The following is a 17,674-nucleotide window of genomic DNA, read 5'->3' on the forward strand; positions in this document are numbered from 1 at the left end:
GGATACAGAGTTAATAAAATGTAACTAATAAAAAAAATAAAAATAAATTATTTCAGCTGAAGAACCCCTTCTCTTTGTCATGTGTACCTCATCCCATAAGCACACTGAGTGTTTTGGCAACATAATCCCCTGTTGTGGACTCATCTCTCCACCTCTCCCACTAAGGTTCTTGCCCCTAATACTCCTTTGGTTGCAGAACTCATCCTTGTGAGACACAGACAAAGCTGTCAATTTTTTGGCAAAGTTCATGATAAAATAATACTGCCCTATTCTAAAGGTCAGTGAGAATGGCTGATGCAAACTACCAATATTTGGCCCATTGTCTGTTCTTCCTTTTCTGGGATAATTGATAACCATTATCCTACTAATGAGTTACTTCAATTATTAAAACCCACACTCCCATCTTTTCCAAAATTACTTCCCCTCAAATATTATCAGAGGCACATTTAGTGTTTACAGATGGCTCCTATAATGGGGTCCCTGCCTATACTATTAATGAAAAAATTAATTCTCTTCAATCTCCTTTTAAATCAGCACCACTTATAGAGCATTTTGCAGGAGTTAAATTTTTTCAGATTTTAGTAAATTTCCCTTTTCATCTATATACAGACAGTGCATGCCTATATTGGCCACACTGTTCCTCAAGATGTAGTTACACACACACACACACACACACACACACACACACACACATGCACACACACACACATACAAACAGACACCCACAAGCACGTGCACACAGAGGCTTTCATTTGCCCCGTTTGTGCCTGCATACTTTCCTCCCCCAGGTACAGCTAGTCCTCAGCACATGCTGAGAATTCTCAGCTTCCTGAAGAATGTCCAACAACCAGAGAGAGACAGCACCAGTCTGATCTGCAGAATCCAAAAACAAACAGGGAAGGTTTCAGATAAGCCAATGGTCAGGGGTAGGCGAAAGAACACTTCCAAAATAAATCAGGACATCATGACTTCACCAGCAAACCCCAAAATCAATGGATACTCCAATTCAGCAGAAGCACAGGAAAATGATTTTAAAGGCATGCTTGCCCAATTATTTGAGGCTCATAAGTCGGAAATAAACAAGTCTTTCCAAGAGATGGCCAGTCAATTGGAGGCAAAGAAAGAAGAAATAGACAATATCCTTATTATCAATTATAGATAAACAAATAGATACACAAGTAGAATAAAAATTAGTGGCATATAAAAAGGAAATGAAAAAGAAATAGAGGCTATCGTAGAGAGACAGGAATCCAAATTCAAACACATGAAAGAAATGGTGCAAGGCATGAAAACAGAAGTAGAATCAATAAAGAAAACACAAAATGAGAAAACCCTTGAGCTGGAGAACTTGGAGAAAAGATCAGGAACCACAAAAGTAAGCATCACCAACAGAATACAAGAGATGGAAGAGAGAATCTCTGGAGCTGAACACAGACTTGCACAAATGGATACTTCTCTCAAAGAAAAAGTAAAATCAGAAAAGTTCCAATCACAAAATATCTAAGAAATCAAGGATGCTATGAAATGACAAAATCTAAGAATAATAGGAATTCATGAAAAAGAAGTCTCCAGGCTCCAAGGTCCAGAAAATATTTTCAAGAAAATCATAGAAGAAAATTTTCCCAACTTAAAGAAAGAGATGTCCATAAATATACAAGAGGCCTACAGAACTCCAAACAGACTAGACCAAAAAAGAAACACATCACGTCACATCATAGTCAAAACACTAAATCTACAGAACAAAGAAAAGATATTAAAAGCAGCAAGGGAAAAAGGCCAAGTAACAAATAAAGGTAGACCTATAAGAATCACACCGGACTTCTCATTAGAAACTATGAAAACCAGAAGGGCCTGGGCAAGTATAATGGAGAATCTAAAAGATCACAAATGTCAACCCAGACTATTATACCCTGCAAAGCTTTCAATCAACATAGATGGAGAAAACAAAATATTCCATGACAAAACTAAATTTACACAATATCTACACAGCAAACCAACCCTACAGTAGATACTAGAAGGAAAACTCCAATCCAATGAAAACAAATTCACCCAAGAAAACAGGGCATACAGATAATATGCCAACAAAAATGAAAAGAAAACAAGCAATGAAACAGGGTTAGATCACCGACTCCATTACAAAAGGAACTAACATGTATTGGTCACTATCATCTATCAATACCAATGGACTCAACTCACCAATAAAAAGACACAGGCTAAAAGAATGGTTAAGGAAACAGGATCCAACATTTGGTTGCATCCAAGAAATACACCTATGCAACAAAGATAAACACTACCTCAGAGTAAAGGGCTGGAAAAAAGTTTTGCAAGCAAATGGTTCCAGAAAACAAGCTGGAGTAGCCATCATAATATCTAATAAAACAGGCTTTCAACCGAAGTTAATCAAAAAACATAAGGAGGGCCACTATGTTCTCATCAAAGGAAACATCCACCAAGAGGACATCACAATCTTGAATATCTATGCCCCAAATACAAGAGCACTGACATTTGTAAATGAAACATTATTAAAGCTTAAATCATACATTGATCCTAATACCTTAAGAGTGGGAGACTTCAACACTCCACTCTCACCAAGGGACAGATCCACTAGACAGACACCAAATAGGGAAATAAAAGCACTCACAGAATCCCTAAATCAAATGGACCTAATAGACGTCTACAGATCATTTCACCCAAACTCAAAAGAGTACACCTTCTTTTCAGCACCACATGGAACCTTTTCCAAAATAGACCATAAAGTGGGTCACAAAGAAAGCCTCAACAGATACAAAAGGATTGAAACAATCCCTTTTATACTATCTGACCATCATGGACTAAAGCTAGACATCAACAACAACAGAAACAACAAAAAGCCGACACACACATGGACACTGAACAACTTACTACTCAATGACAGCTGGGTTAAGGAAGAAATAAAGAAAGAAATTAAAGACTTCCTTGAATTCAATGAAAAGGAAGTCACAACATAACCAAATTTATGGGACACATTGAAAGCAGTGCTCAGAGGAAAATTTATAGCACTAAGTGCCTGCAAGAAGAAATTCATAACATCACATACAAACAACTTAATGGCCCAACTGAAAAACCTAGAAAAAAAAGAAGTAGATACAACCAAGAGGAGCAGATGGCTGGAAATAATCCAACTAAGGGCTGAAAACAATCAATTAGAAACAAATAAAACTATCCCAAGAATCAATGAAACAAAAAGCTGGTTCTTTGAGAAAATCAACAAGAGAGACAAACCCTTAGCCAAACTAACTAAAAAGCAGAGATAAACTATTCAGAACAGCAAAATCAGAAATGAAAATGGGGACATAACCACAGACACTGAGGAAATCCAAACAATTATTAGATCATACTACAAAAGACTATATGCCAGAAAATTTGAAAATCTAAATGAAATGGATAATTTTCTTGAAAGATTCCATCTACCAAAATTAAGTCAAGATAAGATAGAAAGACTGAATAGCCCTATATCTCCCAAGGAAATCGAAGCAGTCATTAACAGTCTCCCCTTCAAAAAAAGCCCTGGACAGAATTCTACAAGACCTTCAAAGAAGTGCTAACTCCAATTCTCCTCAAGCAAAATATTCCACAAAATAGAAACAGAAGGAACACTACCCAAACTCATTCTATGAAGCCACAGTCACCTTGATACCTAAACCACACAAAGACCCAACAAAAAAAAGAACTTCAGCCCTATCTCTCTTATGAACATTGATGCAAAAATACTCAATAAAATACTTGCAAACCGAATCCAAGAACATATCAAAGATATCATCGACCATGACCAACTAGGCTTCATCCCAGGCATGCAAGGGTGGTTCAACATACAGAAATCCATGAAAGTAATCCACTACATAAACAAACTGAAGGAGGAAAACCACATGATCATCTCCTTAGATGCCGAAAAAGCATTTCATAAAGTGAAACACCCATTCATGTTTAAAGTCTTGGAGAGATCAGGGATACAAGGCATATATCTAAAGATAGTAAAGGCAATATATAGCAAGCCTATAGCTAACATCAAACTCAATGGAGTGAAAATTAAATCAATCCCACTGAAATAAGGGACAAGAGAAGGCTGCCCATTGTCCCCATATCTCTTCAAAATAGTACTTGAAGTCCTAGCCAGAGCAATAAGAAAACTAAAGGAAAGCAAGGGGATACAAATCGTAAAGGAAGAGGTCAAAGTGTCACTATTTGCAGATGATATGATAGTATACATGAGCGACCCCAAAAATTCAGAGAACTCCTTCAGCTGATAAACACCTTCAGCAAAGTGGCAGAATACAAAATCAACTCAAAAAAATCAGAATCCCTCCTATAAAAGGCTGAAAAAGAAATTAGGGAAACAACACCCTTCACAGCAGCCACTAATAACATAAAGTACATTGGTGTGACTCTTACCAAGCAAGTGAAAGACCTGTTTGAGAAAAACTTCAAGTCTCTAAAGAAAGAAATCAAAGAAGATCTCAGAAGATGGAAAGATCTCCCATGCTCATGGATTGGTAGGATTAACATTGTGAAAACTGCCAAAAGCAATCTACAGATTCAATGCAATTCCCATCAAAATACCAACTCAATTCTTTACAGACATTGAAAAAAAGATTCTCAGCTTCATATGGAGAAACACAAAACCCAGACTCTCCAAAACGATTCTGTAGGACAACAGATCATCTGGAGGTATCTCCATTCCTGATCTCAAGCTGTACTACAGGGCAACAGTAATAAAAACTGCATGGTATTGGCATAGAAACAGAAAGGAGGATCAATGGAACTGCATAGAAGACCCAGAAATAAACCCACACACCTATGAATACTGGATATTTGACAAAGAAGCCAAATCCATTCAATGGAAAAAAGACAGCATCTTCAACAAATGGTGCTGGACCAACTGGATGTCTACATGTAGAAAAATGAAAATAGATCCATATTTATCACCCTGCACAAAACTAAAGTCAAAGTGGATCAAGGACCTCAACATAAAACCAGATACCCTAAATCAATTGGAAAAAAAAAAAAAGTGGATAACAGCCTAGAACTCATTGGCACAGGAGACAACTTCCTGAACAGAACCCCAACAGCACAGGCTCTAAGAGCAACAATCAATAAATGGGACTTCATGAAACTGAAAAGTTTCTGTAAAGCAAAGGATACAGTCATCAAAACAAAACGACTGCCTACAGATTGAGAAAGAAGCTTCACTAACCCTTTATCTGACAGAGGACTAATATCTAGTATATACAAAGAACAAAGGAAGCTGAAAAGCAGCAAACCAAATAATCCAATTAAAAAATGGGGGACATAGCTAAACAGAGAATTCTTGACAGAGGAATATCAAATGGCAGAGAAACACTTAAAGAAATGCTCATCGTCATTAGCAATCAGGGAAATACAAATCAAAACAACCCTGAGATATCACCTTATACCCATCAGAATGGCCAAGATGAAAAACTCAAGCGCCAACACATGCTGGAGAGGTTGTAGAGAAAGGGGAACGCTCCTCCAATGCTGGTGGGAATGTAAACTGGTACAACCACTCTGCAAAGCAATCTGGCACTTTCTCAGACAATTAGGAATAGTGCTTCCTCAAGACCCAGCTATACCAGTGCTAGGTATATACCCAAAGTTTGTTCAAGTACACAAAAGGGATACTTGCTCAACCATGTTCATAGCAGCTTTATTTGTAATAGCCAGAACCTGGAAACAACTCAGATGTCCATCAACGGAGGAATGGGTACAGAAATTGTGGTATTTTTACACAGTGGAATACTACTCAACAATCAAAAAAAGGAGGAAATCATGAAATTTGCAGGCAAATGGTGGGATCTAGAAAAGATCATTCTGAGTGAAATATCACAGAAGGAGAAAGACAAACATGGGATATACTCACTTATATAGACCTATAAGATATGGTAAATATAATGAAATTTATACACCTAAAAAAGTTAATCAATTGAGTGGACATGGGGTAAGATGATCAATCCTCATTTAGAAAGACAGATGGGATGTGCATTGAACGAATGACAGGAGTCTACTGAGTGCATCTGAAAGACTCTAAGTAGCAGTGTTTTCAAAGCAAAGACTCATGACCAAACCTTTGGCAGAGTACAGGGAATTATAAGAAAGAAGGGGATTTAGTCTGATGGGGAAAGGATAGAAGCTCCACATAGACCAAATATATCTGGGCACAGGGTATTTTCTGAGACTGACATTCAACCAAGGACCATGTATGGATATAACCTACAACCTCCACTCAGATGTAGCCTGTGGTAGCTCAGTAACCAATTGGTTTCCCAAAGTGAAAGGAACAAGGACTATTTCTAACAGGAACTCAATGACTGGCTCTTTGGCCTCCCCACCCCACAAAGGAGGAGCAGTCCTGTTAAACCACAGAGGAGGGCTTTGCAGCCAGTCCTGAAGATACCTGATAAAACAGGATCAGATGAATAGGGAGGAGGTCCCCCCATCAGTGGACTTGGAAAGGGACAATTTGGAGATGAGGGAGGGAGGGAGGTAGGGAGGGACTGGGAGGGAATTTAGGGAAAGGGACAGGGCTGGGATACAGAGTTAATAAAATGTAACTGATAAAAAAAGAAAAGAAAAGAAAAGAAAAATACAATGCAAATCAAAAAAAATTTCATATTTTAGTAAATTTCCCTTTTCATCTATATACTGACAGTGCCTGCCTATATTGGCCACTCTGTTCCACTTCTTGAAAGGGTTCCCTATATTAGACCTTCTACAAATGTTGTTCATCTTTTTGTCAAGTTCCAGGAGTTAATGAACTCTAGAAGTCAACCCTTTTATCTTGGTCAACTCCTCGAGCATTAAGACCTTCCAGGTCTTCTGTCTTTGGGAAATTCATGTGCCTATGCTGCCACACGTTTGGCATTCCCCATTTCAGTATACCCTGTTGAGCAGGCCAGATAAAAAAAATTGTACCCTGCATTATTTAAATACCCATACTTTTCGACTGCTTTTTAAAATCACCATGGAGCAGGCATGCCAAATTGTCAAACAATGTCCCCCAGTGTCACTCTTTTGCCCACCCCCATTTGGGAGTTAACCCCAGAGGCCTCTTTCCAAATGACATGTGGCAGATGGATGTTAGTCACTTACCTGAATTTGGCAATCTTAAATATCTTCATGTAACAATAGCTATCTTTAGTGGATTCATTTATGCTAGTTTACATACAGGAGAAGCCTCAAAAAATGTTATAGCTCATGTTTTAACATGCCTCTCAGTAATGGGCAAAACTAAGGTTTTAAAAACGGATAATGGTCCTGCTTACTCTGGAAAAACCTTTCAGTAATTTTGCCATCAATTACAAATTAAACACATCCCCAAGAAATATTCTTTATCATGAACTGTTTGTTCTTAATTTCATAAGCTTGCATGACTATGGCAAGTCTGCTGCTTATCACCTTTGGAGTCCTGAAACAAAAATTATGTCACAGTCATGTGGAAAGGCCCCCTCACATATAAACTGAATGGTACAGACACATCTGGGGTTAAGGATCTGTGTGCCTGTTTGACACCAAGGAAGGAGCATCCAGATGGCTGCCAGAAGGGCTAATAAAACAAATAGAAGGCCCTCCTCTAAACAGCAGAAAAAATAAACTAGCCTGAGAACAACCATTGACTCCATACATCCAGGAAGGCGAGCCCTCCTGATATCCTATTTGTTTTTTTCTTGTTTTTTTTTGTACAGATGAAACCACTTTGGATAATATTCCTGGGAGTGATAATGCAAGGCCAGAAGGTGATTATGGAGCAAAAGAACAATGTCCACCAACCCTATAATTATACTTAGAAAGTTTCTGGAAGAACTGGTGAGGTATATTATGCAAAATCACAAGTTACTTTGGATACTGAGTAGTATCCTGACATGTCCTTTCTTGCCCCTGAGTCCCTCTTCACCTGTTAGCAATGGGTTCATACAAATGGGATTTATGCCTGCCCATATTATAAGAGGATTACGGGAAGTGGAGGTGCTGGAGCCTTTTACTGTACCTCCTGGGGATATGAATCCTAAGCTGTAATTGCCACAGGAAGCTGGGGACACCTTAATAGTGATGATTACATTGTGATAACTAATACATCTAAGATTGATATTACCTCCTGAAAATCACATTATTATTTGACAAATTCCTGTGACAGGCTAAGATGGTGCTGGAGCTGGCAACAGGTCCAGGTCCCCATCTTAGATCTATCTTTCACTTCTAAAGGAAAAAAAAAAATCACTTCTCTGGCTTTTGGGCCTCACTTGGGTCCTACACCTATACTACTGCTGTGCCAAGAATGGTCCAGGAGTTATCATTTACCTCACCCTAAGGAAAGAATCAGGTATTCTACCTGTAGCTATTGGACCCAATCCTGTCCTCTCCCAACCCACATAGATAGAACCCAGGAACTATGATTTTCCCACACAGATCCAGCCTAAAGAAACTGTCCCTGCCTCCCTGACTCCTTCCTTTGCTGATAAGCCTATCTCCTCCTTATTTGAAGATGGGATTGATAGGTGCTGTATTATTTTAGACCTTGTTAATCATAACTTTTTAGCCCTGATTCATACATTCATAAGCTTACTGATTCCTGTTGGCTTTTATGAAGCAGCCCCTCCCTTTTATGAAGACATTGCTGTCACTGAGGAAATCTACTCCTCTGACCATTCTAAATGCAGATGGTCACAATAAGCTGAGTCTAGATTGACACTGCCTTCTGTTTCTGGCCTTCAGTTATGCATAGGAATTTGTATTCCTCAGATACAGACATCATTGTAATGGAAACATTACACAGTCAAGCCACTTTCCCAATTATATCCTCCCAGGCAACAATAGCTGATGGAATTGCAGTGATGGCCTTACTCCATGTATATAAACACCCCTCACCTCAAAAGTAATACTAGGACATTCTGTGGCATTAACCCATTAATTCCCCACATAACTTATTAGTCTTGGGAAATTTTTGCCAGTTTGAGGAACCCATTAATGACCATGTATTGCTCAGAACAAAAATAGAGGCCATAATTGCTGTTACACTAACTGTGCTCCTTCGACTCTGAGCTGCTGGAGCTGGGACAGGTATGACCTCTTTCATTCTCTCCAATAAGCATTACTCTCACCTTCACCTGAAAATTAAGAAGGATGTTGAGAGAATGGAGATTGGCATTACCAATTGGAGAAATCCCTCCTCTCACTGTCCTACAAATAGAAGTTGTCCTACAAATAGAAGAGGACTAGACTTGCTTGTCTTCCAGCAAGGGGGATGCTGTGCTGCCCAGAAGGGAAGAGTGCTGCTTTATACTGGGATTGTAAGGCACAGCATGGCTAAGGTTAGGGAATGCTTAGAAGAGAGAAAGAGATAGAGAGAACAAGAGGAATGTTGGTTTCATAATTGGTTTTCAATGTCTCCCTAATCACCAATCTCCTTCATTCAATTGTGGGACCCATTGGGGGTTTCCTTCTCTTCATATCTATTGGCCCATGGGACATTAAAAGACTTACATAGCTGTGTAAACAGCAAATTGATTCCCTGGCATCTAAACCCTTACAAGTTCCTTATCACAGACTTGGTTTGGCCGACAGAGGCTTAAATGAGCTGCCCAGGGCAACTGCTGAGTGTCAGTCTCAAGGGTCTTGACTGCCTGTACTTGGCTCTCATGAGAACATTATAATACCCAGATAAATGCTTGCCTTATGTATCTTGGGTACCTGTAAGGGGTACAGAGTCCCCACTGGTCAGGGACAACAATCTGCAAAAGACCTTATGAGGTCAAAGCTAGACTCTTAAATTGTTTAAAAGGGAGGAGATGCTGGGATCCAAAGCTATTTACTAAAGCTAAAGTCAATTATTGGGCCAAAGCCATTTAGTGGAGCCAATGCCCATTAGTGGAAAATTACCAACAGCTGCACTAGGACCCTAGGTCATGGGTGATAGATTTATGTGAGAACATCTACTCATCAGTCTTGGAACATCCTTGAGATATCTTAAGGAAACATTCTTGAAGTAACTTGCAGGAGGTTCCTCAAACCATAAAACACCTTTGCTATCTTCTGTAGCAGTAATTTGCCTTCCCCCTTTTACAGTCCTCTCTTATATAGTTGTGTAAAAATTTCAAATAAAGGAGGTTTTGATCAGACAAACAGACTTAGGCTCCCTCCTTGTTTCTCTTTGTCCTACCCATTCTTTCCTGGAAACATACCTGGACCCCATTTTAGAAACCCAGTGAATTCCCGTGGGTCCGGACACAGGCATGTATTACTACACTCAGTCTGAGCTCTTTGAGTCTCCTTTGTCATAAAGGACATTCTTATGTAAGGGGTAGCAGCAGTAGTTATATGTTGCTGCTCCTCCCCCATCTCAACCAGGCCCTATTGGGTCCTCAGGGACACTATCATTTCCTACACTAGCAAGGAAAATCCTTGGGCAAAGTAACTGGTGCAATCTTCTCCTTCTAGAACCATGTCAAACAGAAATCCTCAACGTTGTAGCCTTTTGTTTCCTTCTTCCTTCAGTCTTGAACTGACATTTAGTGGGTGCTTAGTATGGCTCAGGATGTGGAGCCACGAATGTGGATGAGGTCTGTATTTCACCCTTGAAGAGATATGACAGGAGACAGGTAATACTGACAGGCAGCATGACATCAGTGCCTGGAAGAAGGGTGGGCAGGACAGGAAAAGGTGAGGCCGGGGAGGACGCTCAAGCACTAATAATCCCATTGGCAGCCTGGTGCGAATATGCAAATGAAGAAAATTCACTTCCTATATATGCTGTTTGGAAGGCATCTTCATGGTCTGTCTTCTAGAGCCACTGAAGGAAGTGGTGTGCGTGGTGAGCCCTGCCAAGTAGCAGGCTGAGGAGAGGCCTGAGGGCCTCCCAGTGTAAGGGATTTCTTGAGGTTTCGGGCACTGGAAGGGTGGTGTGAGACTGGAGAAGGTGGGGAAGGACGAGGACCTACTGTGACTGGAGGCCACAGGGGAAGGCTGAGATGGCAGGCCACTGTGTGACCAGAGGACAATAGTGGCTGTGTGTGACAGCAGGGCCTGGGGAGGACTGTGGAGGTCTGTGACTGCAGGCCTGTGTGTGATGGAGGAGGGGGGAGGACTGTGGAGCACTGTTTGTGACTGGAGGCTTGGGGAGGCCTGAGCAGGGCTGTGTGCAACCTGAGGCAGGGGGAGGACTGTGGAGAACTGTGGCGTCCAATGTGTGACTGAAGGACAGGAAGGAACGAGGAGGTCTGTGTGGGATCAGGGGCAGGGCACCAGGGGAGGACTGCAAAGGGCTATGGTGGCTCTAGGGAGGATAGGGAACAACTGTGGAAGCCTGTGATGGCAGGCCTGTGTGTGATGGAGGACAGGGGAGGACTGTGTCTCTAGACCCAGTTATGACCTGAGGCCTGGGAAGGACTGTGGCTGGAGGCTCTGGTGTGAAGTGAAGCCACAGGGGAAGACTGTGATGCAAGGCCTGTATGTGACTAAAAGCCCGGGAAGGAATGAAACAGGGGTGGCATTGTGTGACTGAGGTGGGGGAGGGGAGTGGAATGGAGGGCTAAAGACATGGCCAGCTGAGGTTGAAGGAGGCAGAAAGGCTGGGTTCTCATGCCCAAGAGTTGTGTCTTAAGGAAATGTTCTCTTATTGCAGGGCAGAACATTTTAAGAATGATTCTAGTGCCTGTGGAAAATCTGGACAAGGTCAGAAATGTGTAGCCCAGTCACATGTGGCTTTTAGCCCTCTGCCTGTAGGGCAGACCAACCACACACTGAGGCTTTCATCTCCATCAAATGACTTTTTCTCAGGCAAGGCTACACCTAATAAGCCTGTTAGATCCTCCTGCACTATCTGTGAGCCAGCCACTTGGGCCTGTGAATAAGTCTGTTGGAATGAGCAATCACTCAGTGATTCAAGCCATCCAGCCTAAGATTTTACCACCCACACAGCCCATGGGGTCTACAAGTCGACCAGCGGGGCCTGCAGTCAGATCATTGGGGCTTACAAGTAGGCCAGTGGAGCCCACAAATGGACTGGTCAGGCCTGGTACTCTGACTTCTGGCTATTTAAACAACCCTGGGGTTCTCCAGACCATGCCAAAAGGAACAATTTCTGTGGGTGAGCTGGTCTCATTGGCAGGCCTTCCTGAGGGTCAGATGAACTCTGCTTCTGTGATTCCTGCAGAGTGCAGCTTCTGGAGTTCTCCCCACTGGTCAAGCAGTCCAGGCCACAGTTCCCCATATAGGTCAGAAAGTCTCCTCACAGGTTCTTACCTCTTGTCAGACAATGTCTCATAGGGTTTTCCCTACGAGTCAAGTGGTATCATCTGGGTTGCTACCCTCCCAAACTGTGGTGGTCTCAGATGTCCTTGTGAACCATGGTGTGAGCACTGCTATTCCTCTTCTTGGTCAGTCTATTAACTCAGGTCCATCTGTTGGGCCCGGTATGCTTCAGCTCAGTCAGTCTGTTGGCTCTATTATCCTGCTGGAGAGCCAGTTAGTAAGAGCTGACACTTCACAGAACACCCTGTTCCTCCAGTCAGGCTCTGTTTCCAGGAAGCTGCTTCCAACAGGCTCACAGGTCAATGGGAAGCCCCTTTACATGCTGGACCCCATGCCTGTTACTCTGCCTATTCCTCAAGGCTCTACCATCATGACTGTTTCATCCTAGGTGTCCACCCAATTCCTACCCCCCAGTGTGGGTATGCCGATTTCCAGTGCTCCAGCCAGCTTGTCTTCCTCCCCGGGGCTGGTAAGCAATGCAGACCAGAACATATTTGTTCAAGTCTCCTCACTGGAGGTGGATATGAATCTGGTTGCCACCCAGGCCATGCAGTGGAAAATCTGCCCAGTTTGCAATGTGTACTTCCCATCCAGTGTCTACCAGGCTCACATGGAAGGGGCTCACAAACAAAGTGATTTCAACTCCAGTGAGAAAGTTGAACCAGTAAAGCTGGCCATGTGTGCACCGTTTCTGAAGTGGACAAGAGAGAGGCCCATGCCTTGCCTCTCCTGCACATGCCTAGTCTCAGAGGAGGAAATAATATACCACTTACTCACACATGGCTTGGGGTGCCTGTTTTGCCCATGTACTTTCCACAGCATTCAGGGTCTCTTGGAGCACAGCAAAATTAAACACCTGGGGAGGAAGAAGCTGTTGTTGGATTATCTTAACAGGGGCTTCCAGTTGAGCCTAGATGCTGATGGCAACCTGTTATTCCCTCACCTTGGTTTCATCATTACTCTGCCAAGAGAGGAGATTGGAGAAAAGGAGGTCCACCTGACTATCTGGCTATCCTCTCAGGCACATATTCCACATCTCTGGTGCCCTTGTATGTTAAGATGTGGTTTCATGTGAAGGTAGTAACTCAGCTCAGAAAAGGAGAGCTGACCTGCCCCCTCTGTATGACAACATTTATGTTAGCCAATGCCTACATGTTACACTTGAAGGATGCACATCATATTATTCCCAAGGCCTGTACAGTCCTCAGTTCGCCCACCTTTAGGTGTTTCCACTGTGGTGGGATCTACCATGGAATCTTGACTGTGGAGGCTATCTCTCTTCATTTGTTACATTGTGCACATGCTCCCAAAGACAGCTCAGACCTGCAAGTTCATCCAGTTTTGTGGAGAACAGTGAACTGCAGTTTTCCAGTGAGGAAAAGGTTAATGATTCTACCTGTCCCTTCAAAAGAAAATGGCCAGATGGCCATCAGGGTCCAGAAGACCAGAAAAGGGATGGGAAAGGGTCCTTGTGTGTACTGGGTAATGAAGCATCAGACCCAGAAGAAGGGACTAGTGCTGTGACTTTGAAGAGACAAAGGAATGAAAGAGCATCTAAGGAACTTGAGGCCAGTAATGATTTACTCCAGGTCCTAGCATTAGATCCTACCGAATGCAAAGACTACTCCTCTGAGGAAAAAAACCATTTTCTTAGAGATTATTTCCAACAGAAACCATATCCTAGCAGAAAAGAAGTTGAATTGTTATCTTTATTCTTGAAGATGGAAAAAGTTATTGTGGCTTTGTTTTTTGGAACAAGAAGATATATTTGCTTGAAGGCAATAGAAGACCACAGACCCTCAATACTTCTAGGTTTTGATATTTCCGAACTTAAAAATGTTCAACACAGACTCAACTTTGAGAATGAACCACAAAAGTCCTAGGAAGTAGTTTGTGCTGATTTTGGTGCCACCTTTGCTCTCTTTTGTTGGTTTCTGCAGCTTATGTGGATTTTGCAAGGGCTTAGGAATACTTAGGTTAAGAAGTAAATGCTACCCCAGATGCACTGATTGATTTAGTTGTGTCTTTTAGCAGTTACTTCTAAGCTTTTTTGTTTGTTTGTTTTTGTTTTTGTTTTTTTTCCCTATTATGCGAATGAATTTTGGTATTTCATATATCCCTTATTCTTAGTATTGTCCATGTTAAATGATAAGAAGAGAAGTCTATAAATATTTGTCTTTTCACTTTAGGAAATTTCTGCTTTTTTTAAATAGTTAGGTGAAATTAATAGCATCTTCTGGAGTCTGTTAGTATTTGATTACCATATTATGTATTTGATTTATGTTTTCAGGGTTGTTTTGAAAGCTGTGTTTGAAAACACAACTCTCATGCTTGTGGCCTATACAGTACTAAATGTTTTTTTTTTTTATTGTTATTAAAAGATTCCCATCTCAGGAACTAGTATATAACTCATAATAAGTTCTTTTATAAGTGAAGTATTTGTAAGGACTGGAATGCATTCCTTTGTGAACTTCATAGGACATGTAAGGCACTGGACTCTAGTATGAGTTACTTACACATAGCTTGTGCCTGTTTTGGAGAGGAATAAGCAGAGTAACATCCTTGGGGTCCCACATATAAATGGGCTTCTCATTACATGCAGATCTTTAATCTCCAGGAAAAGATAAGACAATTTTTAGAATAGAAATTGAGAAGACACAGAACTCTATCTTTCTTGAACTACCAACAAGCAGGTTGGAGGAAAGCACCATGGTCACATCTATGGCATTTCTGCCCTTGTGTGTGGACCCTATTGAAATGGAGTACAAGTTTCAATCTTAATGGTTGAATGGGTTAGACAGGGAAATCTATCTCCTAGTTTGAGTATCTTACTGTATGTGTCAGAGTCGAGAAGTTGGGATTACCTCTGGCCCAGGTATCCATTTGAGGGTTGCTAAGGAACCTGTTTATTACTGGTCTGTGAATTCCAAGCCCTGTGTTTTCCACAGGCTATAAGCAACAGCAGATTGCACAGTAATGCAGATTAAACAATGTAGGTCTGGAATAACTTTTTTTTCCAGCAGAACAAACAACATCTGATCATGAGACTATGCTCATGAAGAAGGAATACACAGAGGAAGGTATACTACTGGTTTTTATTCTGAATAAGGTGGTGATTGTGTCTTTTCCCTGTTGGCTGGGTTCTGACCTCCATCTTACACATTTGGCAAATTTGAATGGAATTGATGCACAGGAAAATGGAGGAAGGAGAAAGGAATCACTTTTATTAAGTTTATTAATATTAAGTTTCTAGAAAAGGAATAGGACCATTTGAATAAACGAAAGTTTGACTTTAGATAAGGGAGAGATTATAACATTTGCAAATCTTATAAGATGACGAACACAACAATATAATTCCTAAGTACCAGTTTTATCATATTTGATAGAAAAGACTCGTGTTCTATATTTCTCTAGTTTCATTTAAAATACTCTTCAAAAACATTATGTTTGGTCTTTCTTTTTCTATGTTGGAATAATAATTAGCAATTGTGGCTATTAATGGTTGACTCAACTATCCTGTGTTAGGCTCCTAGTACAAAGAATTAATTGTTACATTTATTTCATTAGCATGGTTCAAAATGAGCCCCTTCTTCCTAAGGGTATTCCTTTGACCAGCAGATTAATTTACCACCATTGGGAGTATTGCCCTTTGATGTGTAAAGGAGGAACTTGTTTCCTTCAGGTAAAGCATCCACAGAGGGGGCTCCTTAAAGCAATACTGTGTTGCTCGATGGATTTTTCTTTGTTTTGTTTTTGTTTTTGTTTTTTCAGAGACAGGGCTTCTTTGTATAGCCATGGCTCATTCTGGAACACATTTTGTAGACCAGGCTGGCCTCCCACTCAGAGATCCACTTCTGACTCCAGAGTCCTGGCATTTCAAGCCTGTGCCACCTTAGCTCAGCTGCTATATGGATTTTTTTTTAAAACTGTAATATTAGCGTGTAGTTTCTGTAACATGCATCAAGGCAGTTTGGTATCTGTTTTGACTCTTGGTAAACTCTTGTCAATTCTGAGACCTTGTCTGGCTTTTTTGTTGTTACTATGGTTATCTCTCTTCAGAGTGTCTGCTGTGAATTAAAATTGGTTTTACCACTGCCAAAAAATAAAAATAAACTTTGTTTTGGAACACAGTCTCAGAAACTTATTTTACATGGTGTCTGAGGTCAATTTTATATTACAAAGGTAGAATGGAATAATGATAGAGATCAGCTGACCTGGAAATTTAATATTCCCTTTCTGGTTTCTGTACAGATTTTTTTCCCAGCACCTAGATTAGAGGAAGGCAGAAACATTTCTCAATTTTTGGAAACTTTCTCCCCTGGATCACTTTCTTACCCTTACTAACCTCATACTTATATTATTCTCCTATCTTTTAAATATTTTACTTACTGAACTTCACCCTTTACTTAGATTTTCCATATAATCTCTCCCAATAACTCTTACCTCACAACAGCTCCATTTGTTCCTGATACTTCTGCTGTGAAGAGAGTGGCTAAGGGAGACCTTTATCCCTTTCACCCCAGGCTGGATATAATTTTTTACAATAGTCCTCTATTTTCTCCTTTTCCCTTTTCTTGATGCTCTGTAGTTTCCTGCTGCTACTTCTAGTTCATTTTGTTGCAACAACCCTGGCAATGGAACTAGTCATGGTCATCCTAAATAAACCCCATGCCCACTTTCTCTCATTGACCTATTTTTTTTTCTCCCTATATCTCAACCTTCTCAGAAAAACCACATGGCTTTATGTTGTTACCAAATGATCTCTTAACTCTCTACTTTCCAAGTCTCTTCAAAAATGCAGACTGCAGTCAGGGGTTGTGGCACATACCTTATTCCCATTACTCAGGAGACATGGCCAGCCTAATTTACAAAGTGAGTTTCAGGACAGCCAAGGGCTGTTCCACAAAAAAAAAAAAAAAAAAAAAAAAAAAAAAAAAAACTTTCATGGGGAGGTTTGGAGGAGGAAGGGAGACAGACAGCAATTGCATGATTAGATGCAGCCCATCAATTCAAGACTCTCCCTTTGCCATATGACCTTTTCATTGGTCTCAGAATTTCACCCATGACAAAGACTCTCTTCAGCTACAAAAGAGCTACAGTGTCCCTACCCTCCATTTTTATATCCTATCAGAGTTAGGAAACATGTTTTCCTGCCTTTAGGGCATTTCCTTATTTAGATGAACAGGGATTTGGAAGCTTATGCCAAATAAGCCCTTTCCTCCCCAAGTGGTTCTTTGATTATGGTGTTTCATCACAGCAAAAGAAAGCATAGTTATGATACAACCTAAAAACTAGACCTACAGTTTGCTTAACAGTAAAACATAGGTGAAGGGGGGCTGGGTGGGAAACTTCAGATTCAATAGGCATCACAGATAGG

At 40.9% G+C, this 17,674-nt stretch overlaps 1 pseudogene; it reads left to right on the forward strand.

The window, feature by feature from the left end:
• Positions 1-10,664: 10,664 nt before the first annotated feature.
• LOC110544513 (activity-dependent neuroprotector homeobox protein 2-like) lies at positions 10,665-14,180 on the forward strand (annotated as a pseudogene).
• Positions 14,181-17,674: the final 3,494 nt, after the last annotated feature.

Source organism: Meriones unguiculatus (assembly GCF_030254825.1).
Source record: "Meriones unguiculatus strain TT.TT164.6M chromosome Y unlocalized genomic scaffold, Bangor_MerUng_6.1 ChrY_unordered_Scaffold_35, whole genome shotgun sequence".
NCBI classification, from domain to species: domain Eukaryota; kingdom Metazoa; phylum Chordata; class Mammalia; order Rodentia; family Muridae; genus Meriones; species Meriones unguiculatus.